The following is an 18,653-nucleotide window of genomic DNA, read 5'->3' on the forward strand; positions in this document are numbered from 1 at the left end:
GGCCGTCTCGTCGTCAATAAATTCACAACTGGATATGTCATAAACCGGTGTGAATATATACTTTAAAAGCTCATCTGGATCTGTGACGATGGATGTGCTTGACAAATTGGTACGTTGTGCGAACTTTCCCCACAAGGAATTGAGACAGAGCTTAGCTAGCTGACGGCGGGCGGGGTTAACCTTAATGAACGCAGGTCTCAGTTTAATACCCTCGCGAGCTTTGTAATCAGCGATATACTTTTTCTTTGAGGGCTCATCGACACACCATTCAGGATACCCCGAGGCCTCCTGCTTGTCTCTGAGAAACAAGTTGATGTACTCAGAAAAGAGCTGGGTTGTTGTGTTTGGAAAGTGCCAGACTTCCAGGATTTTACCTAGGCGATACCCTTTCTCGAGGGCAGTCTGCACCTCGATGGTACTCCATGTCCCTTCCAGCAGCCTCTGCTCATCACTATGCAGGCATTCGCTAAGCTGTTTACTTTCAGCGCAGGTACGGCATAGGGGGAACATTAGCTTACCATCGACTCTATAAGTGAGCACCGGAAAGTATAGTTTCCGCGGTGGGTGAATCTGACACTTAATGATTCCAAAGTACTCTTTGAGAGGTTTAAAGTTCCGGTATATGATTGTAGGATGGCCCATAGGGTACAACTTCACCTTGTTCACAAACGGATACAGACTTGTGAAGTCGTAGTAATGTATTTTCTCACCAGGGCCAGCTACATGGTACAATTGAATGGCGTTTGTACGACCACCGAATAAGGCGTCACGGGGTTCCAGCGGTGAAGGTAGCTGCTGGCTCTTAATAAAAGTGCTCAGTTCACCATCTTTCGATAGCTCAGTTACCCAATCATGTTCCCAGAGAGTTCTCAGAACAAACCCACAATTCTCAATATACTGAGCCTTAGCCAGAGTCCGGCGGTGCAGATGTTCAAACGTGGTTCCCTGCAGTCTATTAAACTCGTGGGGCTTGTAACACTGAGGGCATCCATGGTAAAAACACCCGTTAAACTCAAAGGCCGTTGGTACACCGTTAATTAATGCATACCCGTCTAGATAGTAGCGACCCAGACGGTATTCGCCGCCCTGCAAAGCGTGCTGAATGAAGATGCTCTCATTCGCAGAGACGTACATGAGCCACTGAATAGATGGGGTGGAGTAACGTTTCTGCTTGCCGTTATAGAGGTCAGGTGGTACTAAGGCGATAGTTCCATACAATAGAAACATGTGTTTATAAATAGACATGCACATTGAAGCCAGAGTAATGTTTTGAAATGGGTCCAGGTATACTGTTATTTTTTTTTTACTCTTGCAGGATTTGGTTTTAATAAACCGGACCCGCTTCGTCATCGCCACCACAACATCTCTGAAAAGGTTGCATGCTTTTCGCAATATCATAACATCCGCCTGACAGTATGCTTTCAATTCAGTTTGAAAATGAAACCATTTTTCACGGTTTTCATCGTACCACTGTAGAAAACTCTCTTTTTCAGAGGGCATCATGTACTCACAACCATAACTGTCGGGCGGAGGCATAGGGCCGCTGTAATTCTGATTAGCCCAGGTGTTAAAAAAGTGAGGGAAATAACCTTTACAGCCTTCAAACCCAAAGGCTTTTGGCAGTTTGCTCAACTTCATGGGCAGAAAATTCAAGGTGTCTATGAACCTAATGTCAAAAGGCACAACCTTAAGCAGCATTAGTTTGGAACCTTGGGTTATGAGACTAATGGGCAGCTTTTCGTGTATCAGGTCACGGATAATGAAGAATGAGTCATATGCTTTGGAGTTGTGAGCCAGAAATGTATAATCCTGGTATCGAGGTTGCATGAACGTGTTGAGGAAATCATTCACGCAGGCCCGTCCTTCAAACTCCCAGCTCTCATCACCTGTTAGATGGTGGGCGTAAATATAGTTTGGCTGGTGCACACCCGTCTCTTGCATACACTCTATATCAAATACGATATAGTCTTCTGTTTTTTTCTGGTGGTGACTTCTGACCATGTAACACTCATGTGTTGTTCCGGCTATAAAAGCTGCGGTACACCTAGGGCATTGCATGCCTTTACATTTGTGGTCGACAGGTTTATAGCGACCGCATGTCCCACAGTCGGCTTTAAGAACACATTGGGCTAAGCCGATGTGCGTGTTTAAGCAGTCTTGCGACCGACAAAACAGCTTGCACTTTGTGCAGTTCACTTTCTGAGCATTGTCATTGACACAACCGTCCCTCTGACACATTTTACAGTGTAATTCACACTGGTGTTTGGTCCGATTGTTGTATATGTGATCGCAATGCTCGCACACATACTTGGCACCTAGAAAACCCTTCAGGTTCAAGACACCGTAAAAGTGGTTTTCATGATGCAGCACATACACAGTCTTGTTTTTCACACCTTCATTGGTAGTGAAGTACTTCCAAGAACCGGCATGGTATAGACCTTTAACCGTCACGGCAAAGTGATTCTCAAAAAGTCCCAGGTCCCCAAAACCTACCATTTTGTCAGCCGGTATCTGAAGCGTCTCATGTGCTGCTACAGCCATCGACATAATGATGGCGTCTGGGGTAGAGCGGTCCATCAATAAGCCTGCAATGCTTGCGGCCAGACACATGTTGGTAGCTCCGGTATTAAAATCGAGCAGCCACCGAGATTTCTTACCAATGATTTTACTGTACATAACGCTCTTTAAGGCTCTGGAAGCACCACCCTCGCGACCCCTAACAACGAGGGCGATGATTCTAAAGGACCCGTACGCCAATAATTCAGCCTTGCTCTGTAAAAGATTAGACAGGTTTTCTAAAAACGTTACAGCGTCAAACACATCCCGAGATGACCGTCTGGTGAACAGGGGACTATTGAGACCCTGTCCCTGAAAACGCATCTGAAAGAAATCATTAGGACCCACATTGTGTAACAATCGTTCGATTAGCGTTTGCACAGCCTGATGTATAGCTATAATGCCATGATCTGAGGAGTGTAGGCGATCTAGGTTAACGAACCTAAACTCCTCATAGTGTTCTGTAGCGTTAAACCGTTCGACAACTCAACTACACCGTCTCACACTTTCCATAAATACTGGTTCTGAAGCCTCCGTTTGAGAATTACTGGTTGTTGGAGAGCTCACAGGGGTATGGTTAGATGTATATGTGTTTTTAGACCTTCGGGTAACGCAGAGTCTGGCTTTCTTTAACTTTTTTATTACAACCTTGCGGTTTCTAGAGCTACCAAGCCACTTTGACTTCTTATGGGCCCATCTGGTTTTTGGTAACTGGCCACCACCGATCTGAACAATATTTGGGTTGTTTACAAATGGTGACACTGACACTACACCTACTTCGGATGGGGCTCCTTCAGACAGTTTAAGGCTGAGACTGCTCAGCCCATCACCCCCAGAGGGTCTGTAAAGACCCTCAGAACCTCCTAACTCTATATTTTGAGGTCTTATGGACGATGGTTTTGGGGGTTGACATGCTCGCTGCCTTTTGAGCGCTCGTAAAACTCTTAGAGCTCTACTAAGCAGGTGTTGTGGCTTCTTTTCATATTTAGACCCACGGCACCTTGTACTGGTAAATGTAGCTCTAACATTCCCCGTGTATGGACGCTCTCCTAGTCATGATGGTATGTTGCCCATGGCTACAACTGTTGAAGCGCAAGTTTGGGCCATTGTGTTTCTACACTCTGCCATCAGCTGTTTTAAAGCCTTTATGCTAACTCTGGATGCCCCTGTATTACAGTCGTTCTTTCACAATTTTAAAGTTTTTAGACGGAGTGGCATTTTAATTGTCTGAACGACTGATGGATTTCTTTAATGTAGCGGTCTAGAACTCTAGTACGGTTTGAAAGGTTGGTTTCAAGGCCCGTAGTTGTGACATTAGAGGTATGATTGCCAACTCCCTGAGCCGCCCCAGTTATAGGACTGTGGCGGGCGTTATCACCCCCACTCACTGTTGATGGATCAGAGCGGGACGTAAAAACAGGGTTCCAGTGTGAACATCCAGGAGTTTGAGACCCCTGATCATCGCTCGAGGGTGTTCCAAAACTCTGATTTTGCGTTCCGCTACACCCTATACTGCTGGCGGGGTATATTGATGAGGATGGTGAAGACCACTGCGCACAGGCACTTGGCGTAGGACTGGTGGGGTCGTATGCCCCCGGGGGTGTATCGGCGGACATCAGACATGGGGATGTTAAATGTTTATCGTAATAATGGATGGCCGCTGATGTAGAGGCAGGGCCGTGGCTGGGTGCTGCTGATTGAGACCCTACTGAATGTAACCCTGAGGGGATCATCTTAGAAGTATCACAAGTGGCTGCCGGGGCTTCAGAACTCTGGGTAGTACCAGCTAGAGCCTTAAGAAGTCCTATACAGTGGGAATAAGGATCCTCTACAGGATGATCATTTTCCAATGATGAGTCATGTAACAGGGTTGGGTTAGTTGTACAATCTGGCGGGGCTAGGGCGAGGCCAGACACCCCGGTATTAGAACTCTGGAACCTCGGTGGAACCGTCTGTACCTTAACAGAATTTTTAAAAGACAGGTCTAAAGGCCCAGATTGTAGCTCAGGAGTCTGGAACTTCTTCCTACGACTCTTTAAGGACAACCGATTTATTTTAGGACGGCTGCACTGTTTTGGGGACCCTCCAGAGGCCTCACACGGTACAAACAGTTGGGCGTTTGGCGCTGTAAGAACTATAATGTCCGTTTGGCCATGCCCCATCCCCTGGACAGTTGTTGCAGAAGTGTTCGTTGTACTATGTATTCCCTTTATGATAGTTGGTATGGTGTTGTTAAGAGTTGTACCTGGACCATGATCGGTGGATGTAGAGAGGTTGCAGGGTGGGTCTTGTTGTTCGGGGTGGTTCACGAGTACCGATGACGCTGTGGGGTTTTGAACAGTCCCAGTGCAGACCTTTAAAGATGACAGCCGCTGCTTAGGCTGAGGGTCGGCGTCTCCGGAGCTCTGTTGTGATGATTCTAGGATGTAAAGATAGCAGAATACATATTAGGGCTAGTTATAGCGGCTATACCTATGGGTGTGAAAGACGTTTAGACACACTAGGGACTGTATACACCTGACTCTACATTTTCTAAAACTCACCTTGGGTTTTTCGGCCTGAGGGTCCCTTCTTAATAGGCGGGCCGTCCTTAGACGCAGGGGCCTTCCTTTTGCGGGGCTTGTTTTTAAGCTTTGCATCCAAATTCCGGATCGCTTCATCCATAGGGACCCCTCGGGATAAAAAACATAAAAAATAATGTTACACATACAATATAATACATAGACTATACAAACTCACTAAGATGACCAAATATAGGTCTGATTGTACGGCATGTTAGGTTTTCAGAGGGGTTACAAAAAGAACCCTAATATATACCTGCAGAAACGTTATCCTGTGACAAGGTGCTTGACCCATCTTGAATATGAAGGATTTGTTGGAGAGAGGCAATCGCACACCTGAGTTCGGCATCATAACCTATGCAAACACATGTGTTACCATTAGCAGTAAAATAAAAAATAACATTCCTGACAACGTCGTTTAGAATGACCTCTGGCCTGTAACTCACCATGCTGCACGGTCTCCATTTCCACATGGGATTCCCCAGACTCTTGATAGTCCTGTGTACAAGAGAGACAGATTTGCCTTTAAGCACCCCACAATTCATCTTCTAGGTCAGAACCCTTCATAAAAGCACACCTAGTGTTGAACATTTTTTTATTTTTTTTAAACGTTTTTTTATTTTTTTAATTTGAGAAAAAAAAAAAAAATAATAATAATTAAAAATTAAAATATATATCAAGATTCAAATTGTTGAAGCCCGCTGTTTTGTAAGTATAAATACATATTGACAACTGTAAAACTTTTCTCAAAAACTATACATGGTTTAATGAACAAATTCCACATGGTGGCGCTCTTGCATAATACGCGCTCTAAGATTGTCTCTATATGACATAGCCTGGAAACTGGATCCTAGGAGCCAGGCCTGGTTTTCACCTTAGCTGAACAAGGCTGTGAACCAAGTGTGGGGGCGGAGCTCTGTCTAAACTCCAGCTGAGCCAGTTCCAACACCACACAGTCTTTGTTTTAAAAAAAAAAAAAAGAAAATGGCCGGATGTGGATGCAACATGTGTGAGGTCCTGGGTTTTTCAGGGCAACACCATCGGATCCAATGCCATCCTGAACTACGGTGAGTGGTGTGGGGTACTTGAGGGGTCTGAGGCTCCTTACCAGGGCTAGTTTTTTTTAAATCATTATTATTTTTTATTTATTTCAACAGCTTTTATTTTATTTTTTTAATTTATGTGATTTTCTATTTTTAAAACGTCGTTCTAGACTTCAGGGTCTCCTAAACCCCATGGTCACACTTGCCATATATATATATATTTTAAAGGCATGCCTATGGAGTCCTGGGGGTCTCTGAGCCTCGTGCTCAGGGCCTTTATGACCAAACAGGCCTTATTTGTATTTTTTTTTTTTTTTTTTAAATGCAGCCCTATGGGGCCTTGGGGGCCCCAATCCCAAGGCCCCCCCTCGAGGCTCCGTGTATTGCAGCTTTTAAAAAAAAAAATATATATATATTTATATTTGTATGGGCCGTAGGGCCCAAGCGCGCGTGGTCAGGGCCCCACAGGCGCTGGCCACGTGCCATTACTCCCTTTTATTTTTATTTATTTTTAAAAAAACAAACGCCGCACTATGGCGGCTAGCACCGACTCACCGAGGCCTCGGGGACTCCCCGAGGCCTCGGTGAGCCGGTCGGAAGAAGGTTTAATTACAGAGAATGCCGCTGAAACACACGCGGCATTCTCTGTAATTAAACCTCACGGGCGGCTCTCAGAAGCCGCTGGGGGATTCCCCAGCGGCTTCTGAGAGCCGCCTTGTTGAAACCCTGAGGCGCGGGCCTCCGTGGCCGCACAAGCCCGGAGACCCGCGTTATCATGATAGCGGATCTCTCTGCTCAGAGGCAGAGAGATCCGTTATCTTGATAATGAGGGTCTCCGGGCTTCTACGGCCTCGGAGCCCCGCGTTATAGCTAAGGCTAAAACGGCTCTCAGACCCTCGGGGGTCTGCGTGTAAGGCTGCAAAAGTTAATAACGCTCCTCCCTAGAGTGTCGGACGGCTCTGGGGAGACGCGTTATTAACGTTTTCAGCCTTACTCTCAAACTCTCGAGGGTCTGAGAGCAGCATTGAAAACCTTAATAACGCGCCTCCCCAAAGCCGTCCGACACTCTAGGGAGGAGCGTTATTAAGGTTTCAACGCTGCTCTCAGACCCCCGTGGGTCTGAGAGCAGGCGGAAAACCTTAATAACGGGCCTTCCCTGAGTGCAGGGCGGTTCTGGGGAGGCCCGTTGTTAACTTTTACCGAGTTGTTCTCAGAACCCCTAGGGGTTCTGAGAACAACTCGGTAAAAGTTAACAGCGGGCATCCCCAGAGTGCAGGACTGCTCTGGGAGGACCCCATTATTAACGTTTCCCGAGCTGCTCTCTGAGTCGGGGGCTCTGAGAGCAGCTTGGAAAATGTTAATAATGGGCCTCCCCAGAGTACAGGACAGCTCTGGAGAGCTTTGGGGGTGCAAGGTTATTCATTTTAGAGCTCTGCATCCAGCAACGCGGATAGCAGAGTTCTAAAATGAATAACCTTGCACCCCCAAAGCTCTCCGTCTAAACACCCTACTGCGGCCATTACATGTGAGAGCCCAGAATTCTGTGGCCCTACAATAAATACCCATAAAAATAAATAAAAAAAAAAACATACAGATCCCCACAACAACCCTGTAAAAATTAAACCCTTGCTCCACCACAAATACAGTCAGATACACAGCCCCTGAACCATGCTGTACAGATTAAGCCCCCCCATACCGCCAACAAATTAATTGCAACCTTGCAAAAATACAGGCCTATACATAGCACAAGACTCCACAAGTAACCACTTAAACAAGACCATCACACAAAATAAGTGCAGACTTTAAAAAATACTTGTCCCTACATAGTCCCAGAACAGCCATGTACAAATTAAGAAGTCCCAATACACCCCACAGCGTAAGTGCGCTCGCGCTGAAATACATGCCTATACATAGCACATTACCCCCCAAGTACCAATTAAACAACCCCGCCCCACAAAACAAGTGCAGACTTTAAAAAATACCGAGAGATACACAGCCCCAGAACAACCATGTACAAATTAAGCAGTACCAATACACCCCCATAGTCTGAACGCTCACGCTAAAATACAGACAAATACAGACCACATGACTCCACTAGTACCAATTAAACAATACCAACCCACAAAATAAGTGCAGACCTTCAAAAATACAGGCCCCATACATAGGCCCTGAACCATCCAGTATAAGTTAAGCATTACTAATACGGCCCATTAAATAATTACAGAGCTGCATAGATACCGACATATACATAGCACAATACTCCACAGATACCAATTAAACAAAATCACCCCACAAAGTAATTACAGTATCTCAAAAATACACTAATAGCTTTAAAATTTTTATTTTTTTTATTTATTTTTTAAAAGCAGGCATTTTACATATCTATGTATAGTTAAACAGGTTGGGGCTAATGTCATTGTTAAACTATAGTAAAACACATACACACACCACACTGTTACAGACCTTAAGTACAAGCTGTTTAGCAACACCAGTCTGAGCTCTGCCCTTCATGTTTCCAGCCATGATGTCGTGATGCAGCCGTGCTTGCCACAAATGTCAGTATGTAGTTCAGAAAAAAAAGAGGTCTATGAAGGTGGGGGGTTCTTATACTAGGCTCACAGTGGTAATTATACCATGGCTCTATGATTGGTGGGACCTGGAAATAGACATCTGTTATAGGTTAGCAATACTTGGCCTTTGTTGTGTTTCAACTTTTAATGACTGGTTCATTTTTCTAATTTAAACCCCGCTGTGGCCCCTGGAAAGAATGTAGGCACACCTCTGTTTTAGATTAGCCATGCCACATCAGCTTCTGTTGTGTTTCAAACTTTTATGACTGGTCATTTTTCTAATTTAAACCCCTCTGTGACCCCTGGAAAGAATATATGCCCACCTCTGTTTTAGATTAGCCATGCCACATCAGCCTCTGATGTGTTTCAAACTTTTAATGACTGGTCATTTTTCTAATTTAAACCCCTCTGTGACCCCTGGAAAGAATAAAGGCCCACCTCTGTTTTAGATTAGCCATGCCACATCAGCCTCTGATGTGTTTCAAACTTTTAATGCCTGGTCATTTTTCTAATTTAAACCCCTCTGTGACCCCTGGAAAGAATATAGGCCCACCTCTGTTTTAGATTAGCCATGCCACATCAGCCTCTGGTGTGTTTCAAACTTTTAATGACTGGTCAGTTTTCTAATTTAGCCTCCACTGTGTCCCAGGGCGAGCCTATAGGCTCACAGCTGTTTTAGAACTACCTCTCTAAATTGATAGGCTGGCTCTAACAAAAGCAACATTTGACCATTCCCACTTTTTTAGGATTAGCCTGCAGTGTGGAGGTTTGGCCAGACCGCTCACTTTGTCCCCCTATGCAGAGGCCCCCTAACAGCCACTTGGTCCTGAATGTCTGACATGTCCAGACCTGTCCCTCTCAAGCTCTGAAACCACTTGCACATCACTAAGTCATACTTTTTACACAGCTCATAGGCCAATACCCAGGGGCTAGGACCCAGACACAGGGCTAACATGTGATGCCATGAGGTCACAAACCACGTGACACCCCCATGCACCCATGCCACTTCCGGGGAGGGCTTTCAGGGACACCGGAAGTCCCAGCCACCGGAAACTACGTCACTTCCGGGGGGGGCGGGATAACTGTCACTTTTAATATGGGGATTAAAGGTATCCCTTCCTACTACTAAAGCCCAAGGGTTCCTATTTTACTTGCTTTCCAGAGGTCGTGTCCATGCGTGTCTTGAGTTAATGAGCCTATGCTCTTTGTCCTCTTTGTGAGGCTTTTCTTCCAGGGCAGGGAGCGATACTAGTGGGAATCCACTGTCCTAGGCATAGATCTAGCCTTTTGCGAAGCAGAAACACAGTGGCCCATATTTTCCAGCAATGCGCGGAACGCAGCGCAGCAGGCAAAACGGCTGTGCTGCTTCGCGTGACAGGGAGGGAGCAGGAGAGTGCCATATCTACAAAGATACAGCACTGTCTTCCCCTCTCCCTAGCACCGGCGCTGATTTCAGCTGCCTTAGCACCATAGTGCCAGAGTGTGTGCGTTGGTCTAACATAGGTTTTGTACTGGAAGGGTAGCCTTCCAGTACAAAATACTATGCTTAGACACACTTTAAAACATTTGCTACTTTGTATGCATGCTGCACAGTGCAGCACAGATTCAAAGTCGAAAGATAAAGGAGAAATGAAAGCATTTTTCCTTTTAACGCCTGCTTTCAAAAAGCATAACTTTTTTGTGCAAACCCTGTCTACTATTGCTTATGGATACAGTTTTGCTTCAAAAGGCATGGGTGGTCGCATGGGAACATACATGTACCACCCATGTAATGCCTCCTCGGCGCTAAGTAATGCAAAGCAATGCTTCTTGCTGCTTTGCATTACTTTTAGGGTACTTTCAGCGCAAAATAAGTTTTGCACTGGAATGTAAATGAGGAAAAAGACATTCTGCGCTAGTTAGCAACACTTTTGTGATGCTAACCCAGCGCAAAATGTTTGCAAATCTTCCCCAGTGTGTCCTACCAGACACCTTCTCTGACCTGTCTGAAGAGCTGATTGTGAGCTAAAGCAAATTCAGTGAACCAACTCTGGAATGCCAGTACTTGTCCAATTCAAGGGGGCACTTGTGGGAGGCCAAAGCCAATAATAAAGTTTGGCATTTTCAAAACTCATAAGTTTGGCCAATTAGCAGGTATTTCCACAGGGGGTAGGAAAGGGCAGACAATGAATGACAGAAGGGGTGTATATTACATAAGAAACAAGCCCTGGTTACAAGAAGTTCTCTCCTTCCCCGTACAGCTCTAGGAGCGGAACAAACGAAGATGCTGTATTTGATCACAGGGGCTTGGTTTAGTTGGCATCAAGACATCAGGTGTGGCTGAAACCGTTACTGGGACTCTGAGTGATTGGAGTGGTTGTGGCAGAGAACTTCATTCAGACCGCACAGAGACTCCATGCACTTTCACATGCAACAGTCACACAAGGAAATTTCATGGTCTAGCCAGGGTGTCAGTTATGGGGGAAAGACATATTTAATGACAGTCAGTAGACACTTCTACTAAGGCTATATGCATAAAGGTTGGCACCCCTACCTGTCAATCAGCAGTCAACAGGTAATCTCCCCATAGTCTGTTGAGGAGACATTAGTCATCTTTCCTTGCTAGGAGGATCAGACTTTGGGTCTGGAATGGAATACATTTGCTGAGATGTATGGGGAAACAGTCAAAATGGGGAGCACCCTGTCTTCCATTCCAGCATTTGTGACCCCAAGGCATCATGGTAAATGCAGTCATTAGCACAAATTTGAACAGAGTTTTGAAAGTTTTTCACCATAAGTTGGTGAGCCGAGTGCCGTATCTTCGGACACGTGTTTCTGGCTATTTGGCCGTCATCAGCGAAGAGCAACGTGTAGCTGGCGGGGTTGCTTGAAATGCCGCCTTGAAAGTATTCACAGGTTTAAGTACCACTCAAGAAGGCGCACAGGTGCTTCACCTGAGCTCGTCAGCTCAGATGCTCACGGGAGCCTTAATTACAACAGTCAAAATGGGGAGCACCCTGTCTTCCATTCCAGCATTTGTGACCCCAAGGCATCATGGTAAATGCAGTCATTAGCACAAATTTGAACAGAGTTTTGAAAGTTTTTCACCATAAGTTGGTGAGCCGAGTGCCGTATCTTCGGACACGTGTTTCTGGCTATTTGGCCGTCATCAGCGAAGAGCAACGTGTAGCTGGCGGGGTTGCTTGAAATGCCGCCTTGAAAGTATTCACAGGTTTAAGTACCACTCAAGAAGGTGCACAGGTGCTTCACCCGAGCTCGTCAGCTCAGAGGCTCACGGGAGCCTTAATTACAACAGTCAAAATGGGGAGCACCCTGTCTTCCATTCCAGCATTTGTGACCCCAAGGCATCATGGTAAATGCAGTCATTAGCACAAATTTGAACAGAGTTTTTAAAGTTTTTCACCATAAGTTGGTGAGCCGAGTGCCGTATCTTCGGACACGTGTTTCTGGCTATTTGGCCGTCATCAGCGAAGAGCAACGTGTAGCTGGCGGGGTTGCTTGAAATGCCGCCTTGAAGGTATTCACAGGTTTAAGTACCACTCAAGAAGGCGCACAGGTGCTTCACCCGAGCTCGTCAGCTCAGAGGCTCACGGGAGCCTTAATTACAACAGTCAAAATGGGGAGCACCCTGTCTTCCATTCCAGCATTTGTGACCCCAAGGCATCATGGTAAATGCAGTCATTAGCACAAATTTGAACAGAGTTTTGAAAGTTTTTCACCATAAGTTGGTGAGCCGAGTGCCGTATCTTCGGACACGTGTTTCTGGCTATTTGGCCGTCATCAGCGAAGAGCAACGTGTAGCTGGCGGGGTTGCTTGAAATGCCGCCTTGAAAGTATTCACAGATTTAAGTACCACTCAAGAAGGCGCACAGGTGCTTCACCCGAGCTCGTCAGCTCAGAGGCTCACGGGAGCCTTAATTACAACAGTCAAAATGGGGAGCACCCTGTCTTCCATTCCAGCATTTGTGACCCCAAGGCATCATGGTAAATGCAGTCATTAGCACAAATTTGAACATAGTTTTGAAAGTTTTTCACCATAAGTTGGTGAGCTGAGTACCGTATCTTCGGACACGTGTTTCTGGCTATTTGGCCGTCATCAGCGAAGAGCAACGTGTAGCTGGCGGGGTTGCTTGAAATGCCGCCTTGAAAGTATTCACAGGTTTAAGTACCACTCAAGAAGGCGCACAGGTGCTTCACCCGAGCTCATCAGCTCAGAGGCTCACGGGAGCCTTAATTACAACAGTCAAAATGGGGAGCACCCTGTCTTCCATTCCAGCATTTGTGACCCCAAGGCATCATGGTAAATGCAGTCATTAGCACAAATTTGAACAGAGTTTTGAAAGTTTTTCACCATAAGTTGGTGAGCCGAGTGCCGTATCTTCGGACACGTGTTTCTGGCTATTTGGCCGTCATCAGCGAAGAGCAACGTGTAGCTGGCGGGGTTGCTTGAAATGCCGCCTTGAAAGTATTCACAGATTTAAGTACCACTCAAGAAGGCGCACAGGTGCCTCACCCGAGCTCGTCAGCTCAGAGGCTCACGGGAGCCTTAATTACAACAGTCATAATGGGGAGCACCCTGTCTTCCATTCCAGCATTTGTGACCCCAAGGCATCATGGTAAATGCAGTCATTAGCACAAATTTGAACAGAGTTTTGAAAGTTTTTCACCATAAGTTGGTGAGCCGAGTGCCGTATCTTCGGACACGTGTTTCTGGCTATTTGGCAGTCATCAGCGAAGAGCAACGTGTAGCTGGCGGGGTTGCTTGAAATGCCGCCTTGAAAGTATTCACAGGTTTAAGTACCACTCAAGAAGGCGCACAGGTGCTTCACCGAGCTCGTCAGCTCAGAGGCTCACGGGAGCCTTAATTACAACAGTCAAAATGGGGAGCACCCTGTCTTCCATTCCAGCATTTGTGACCCCAAGGCATCATGGTAAATGCAGTCATTAGCACAAATTTGAACAGAGTTTTGAAAGTTTTTCACCATAAGTTGGTGAGCCGAGTGCCGTATCTTCGGACACGTGTTTCTGGCTATTTGGCCGTCATCAGCGAAGAGCAACGTGTAGCTGGCGGGGTTGCTTGAAATGCCGCCTTGAAAGTATTCACAGGTTTAAGTACCACTCAAGAAGGCGCACAGGTGCTTCACCCGAGCTTGTCAGCTCAGAGGCTCACGGAGCCTTAATTACAACAGTCAAAATGGGGAGCACCCTGTCTTCCATTCCAGCATTTGTGACCCCAAGGCATCATGGTAAATGCAGTCATTAGCACAAATTTGAACAGAGTTTTGAAAGTTTTTCACCATAAGTTGGTGAGCCGAGTGCCGTATCTTCGGACACGTGTTTCTGGCTATTTGGCCGTCATCAGCGAAGAGCAACGTGTAGCTGGCGGGGTTGCTTGAAATGACGACTTGAAAGTATTCACAGGTTTAAGTACCACTCAAGAAGGCGCACAGGTGCTTCACCCGAGCTCGTCAGCTCAGAGGCTCACGGGAGCCTTAATTACAACAGTCAAAATGGGGAGCACCCTGTCTTCCATTCCAGTATTTGTGACCCCAAGGCATCATGGTAAATGCAGTCATTAGCACAAATTTGAACAGAGTTTTGAAAGTTTTTCACCATAAGTTGGTGAGCCGAGTGCCGTATCTTCAGACACGTGTTTCTGGCTATTTGGCCGTCATCAGCGAAGAGCAACGTGTAGCTGGCGGGGTTGCTTGAAATGCCGCCTTGAAAGTATTCACAGGTTTAAGTACCACTCAAGAAGGCGCACAGGTGCTTCACCCGAGCTCGTCAGCTCAGAGGCTCACGGGAGCCTTAATTACAACAGTCAAAATGGGGAGCACCCTGTCTTCCATTCCAGCATTTGTGACCCCAAGGCATCATGGTAAATGCAGTCATTAGCACAAATTTGAACAGAGTTTTGAAAGTTTTTCACCATAAGTTGGTGAGCCGAGTGCCGTATCTTCGGACACGTGTTTCTGGCTATTTGGCTGTCATCAGCGAAGAGCAACGTGTAGCTGGCGGGGTTGCTTGAAATGCCGCCTTGAAAGTATTCACAGATTTAAGTACCACTCAAGAAGGCGCACAGGTGCTTCACCCGAGCTCGTCAGCTCAGAGGCTCACGGGTGCCTTAATTACAACAGTCAAAATGGGGAGCACCCTGTCTTCCATTCCAGCATTTGTGACCCCAAGGCATCATGGTAAATGCAGTCATTAGCACAAATTTGAACAGAGTTTTGAAAGTTTTTCACCATAAGTTGGTGAGCCGAGTGCCGTATCTTCGGACACGTGTTTCTGGCTATTTGGCCGTCATCAGCGAAGAGCAACGTGTAGCTGGCGGGGTTGCTTGAAATGCCGCCTTGAAAGTATTCACAGGTTTAAGTACCACTCAAGAAGGCGCACAGGTGCTTCACCCGAGCTCGTCAGCTCAGAGGCTCACGGGAGCCTTAATTACAACAGTCAAAATGGGGAGCACCCTGTCTTCCATTCCAACATTTGTGACCCCGAGGCATCATGGTAAATGCAGTCATTAGCACAAATTTGAACAGAGTTTTGAAAGTTTTTCACCATAAGTTGGTGAGCCGAGTGCCGTATCTTCGGACACGTGTTTCTGGCTATTTGGCCGTCATCAGCGAAGAGCAACGTGTAGCTGGCGGGGTTGCTTGAAATGCCGCCTTGAAAGTATACACAGGTTTAAGTACCACTCAAGAAGGCGCACAGGTGCTTCACCCGAGCTCGTCAGCTCAGAGGCTCACGGGAGCCTTAATTACAACAGTCAAAATGGGGAGCACCCTGTCTACCATTCCAGCATTTGTGACCCCAAGGCATCATGGTAAATGCAGTCATTAGCACAAATTTGAACAGAGTTTTGAAAGTTTTTCACCATAAGTTGGTGAGCCGAGTGCCGTATCTTCGGACACGTGTTTCTGGCTATTTGGCCGTCATCAGCGAAGAGCAACGTGTAGCTGGCGGGGTTGCTTGAAATGCCGCCTTGAAAGTATTCACAGGTTTAAGTACCACTCAAGAAGGCACACAGGTGCTTCACCCGAGCTCGTCAGCTCAGAGGCTCACGGGAGCCTTAATTACAACAGTCAAAATGGGGAGCACCCTGTCTTCCATTCCAACATTTGTGACCCCGAGGCATCATGGTAAATGCAGTCATTAGCACAAATTTGAACAGAGTTTTGAAAGTTTTTCACCATAAGTTGGTGAGCCGAGTGCCGTATCTTCGGACACGTGTTTCTGGCTATTTGGCCGTCATCAGCGAAGAGCAACGTGTAGCTGGCGGGGTTGCTTGAAATGCCGCCTTGAAAGTATACACAGGTTTAAGTACCACTCAAGAAGGCACACAGGTGCTTCACCCGAGCTCGTCAGCTCAGAGGCTCACGGGAGCCTTAATTACAACAGTCAAAATGGGGAGCACCCTGTCTTCCATTCCAGCATTTGTGACCCCAAGGCATCATGGTAAATGCAGTCATTAGCACAAATTTGAACAGAGTTTTGAAAGTTTTTCACCATAAGTTGGTGAGCCGAGTGCCGTATCTTCGGACACGTGTTTCTGGCTATTTGGCCGTCATCAGCGAAGAGCAACGTGTAGCTGGCGGGGTTGCTTGAAATGCCGCCTTGAAAGTATTCACAGGTTTAAGTACCACTCAAGAAGGCGCACAGGTGCTTCACCCGAGCTCGTCAGCTCAGAGGCTCACGGGAGCCTTAATTACAACAGTCAAAATGGGGAGCACCCTGTCTTCCATTCCAGCATTTGTGACCCCAAGGCATCATGGTAAATGCAGTCATTAGCACAAATTTGAACAGAGTTTTGAAAGTTTTTCACCATAAGTTGGTGAGCCGAGTGCCGTATCTTCGGACACGTGTTTCTGGCTATTTGGCCGTCATCAGCGAAGAGCAACGTGTAGCTGGCGGGGTTGCTTGAAATGCCGCCTTGAAAGTATTCACAGGTTTAAGTACCACTCAAGAAGGCGCACAGGTGCTTCACCCGAGCTCGTCAGCTCAGAGGCTCACGGGAGCCTTAATTACAACAGTCAAAATGGGGAGCACCCTGTCTTCCATTCCAGCATTTGTGGCCCCAAGGCATCATGGTAAATGCAGTCATTAGCACAAATATGAACAGAGTTTTGAAAGTTTTTCACCATAAGTTGGTGAGCCGAGTGCTGTATCTTCGGACACGTGTTTCTGGCTATTTGGCCGTCATCAGCGAAGAGCAACGTGTAGCTGGCGGGGTTGCTTGAAATGCCTCCTTGAAAGTATTCACAGGTTTAAGTACCACTCAAGAAGGCGCACAGGTGCTTCACCCGAGCTCGTCAGCTCAGAGGCTCACGGGAGCCTTAATTACAACAGTCAAAATGGGGAGCACCCTGTCTTCCATTCCAGCATTTGTGACCCCAAGGCATCATGGTAAATGCAGTCATTAGCACAAATTTGAACATAGTTTTGAAAGTTTTTCACCATAAGTTGGTGAGCTGAGTACCGTATCTTCGGACACGTGTTTCTGGCTATTTGGCCGTCATCAGCGAAGAGCAACGTGTAGCTGGCGGGGTTGCTTGAAATGCCGCCTTGAAAGTATTCACAGGTTTAAGTACCACTCAAGAAGGCGCACAGGTGCTTCACCCGAGCTCGTCAGCTCAGAGGCTCACGGGAGCCTTAATTACAACAGTCAAAATGGGGAGCACCCTGTCTTCCATTCCAGCATTTGTGACCCCAAGGCATCATGGTAAATGCAGTCATTAGCACAAATTTGAACAGAGTTTTGAAAGTTTTTCACCATAAGTTGGTGAGCCGAGTGCCGTATCTTCGGACACGTGTTTCTGGCTATTTGGCCGTCATCAGCGAAGAGCAACGTGTAGCTGGCGGGGTTGCTTGAAATGCCGCCTTGAAAGTATTCACAGGTTTAAGTACCACTCAAGAAGGCGCACAGGTGCTTCACCCGAGCTCGTCAGCTCAGAGGCTCACGGGAGCCTTAATTACAACAGTCAAAATGGGGAGCACCCTGTCTTCCATTCCAGCATTTGTGACCCCAAGGCATCATGGTAAATGCAGTCATTAGCACAAATTTGAACAGAGTTTTGAAAGTTTTTCACCATAAGTTGGTGAGCCGAGTGCTGTATCTTCGGACACGTGTTTGTGGCTATTTGGCCGTCATCAGCGAAGAGCAACGTGTAGCTGGCGGGGTTGCTTGAAATGCCGCCTTGAAAGTATTCACAGGTTTAAGTACCACTCAAGAAGGCGCACAGGTGCTTCACTCGAGCTCGTCAGCTCAGAGGCTCACGGGAGCCTTAATTACAACAGTCAAAATGGGGGGCACCCTGTCTTCCATTCCAGCATTTGTGACCCCAAGGCATCATGGTAAATGCAGTCATTAGCACAAATTTGAACAGAGTTTTGAAAGTTTTTCACCATAAGTTGGTGAGCCGAGTGCCGTATCTTCGGACACGTGTTTCTGGCTATTTGGCCGTCATCAGCGAAGAGCAACGTGTATCTGGCGGGGTTGCTTGAAATGCCGCCTTGAAAGTATTCACAGGTTTAAGTACCACTCAAGAAAGCGCACAGGTGCTTCACCCGAGCTCGTCAGCTCAGAGGCTCACGGGAGCCTTAATTACAACAGTCAAAATGGGGAGCACCCTGTCTTCCATTCCAGCATTTGTGACCCCAAGGCATCATGGTAAATGCAGTCATTAGCACAAATTTGAACAGAGTTTTGAAAGTTTTTCACCATAAGTTGGTGAGCCGAGTGCCGTATCTTCGGACACGTGTTTCTGGCTATTTGGCCGTCATCAGCGTAGAGCAACGTGTAGCTGGCGGGGTTGCTTGAAATGCCGCCTTGAAAGTATTCACAGGTTTAAGTACCACTCAAGAAGGCGCACAGGTGCTTCACCCGAGCTCGTCAGCTTTGTCTTTGGACTGCTCCCTTGAGC

The sequence above is a fragment of the Pleurodeles waltl genome, chromosome 10 (assembly GCF_031143425.1).
Source record: "Pleurodeles waltl isolate 20211129_DDA chromosome 10, aPleWal1.hap1.20221129, whole genome shotgun sequence".
Classification (NCBI taxonomy): Eukaryota; Metazoa; Chordata; class Amphibia; order Caudata; family Salamandridae; genus Pleurodeles; species Pleurodeles waltl.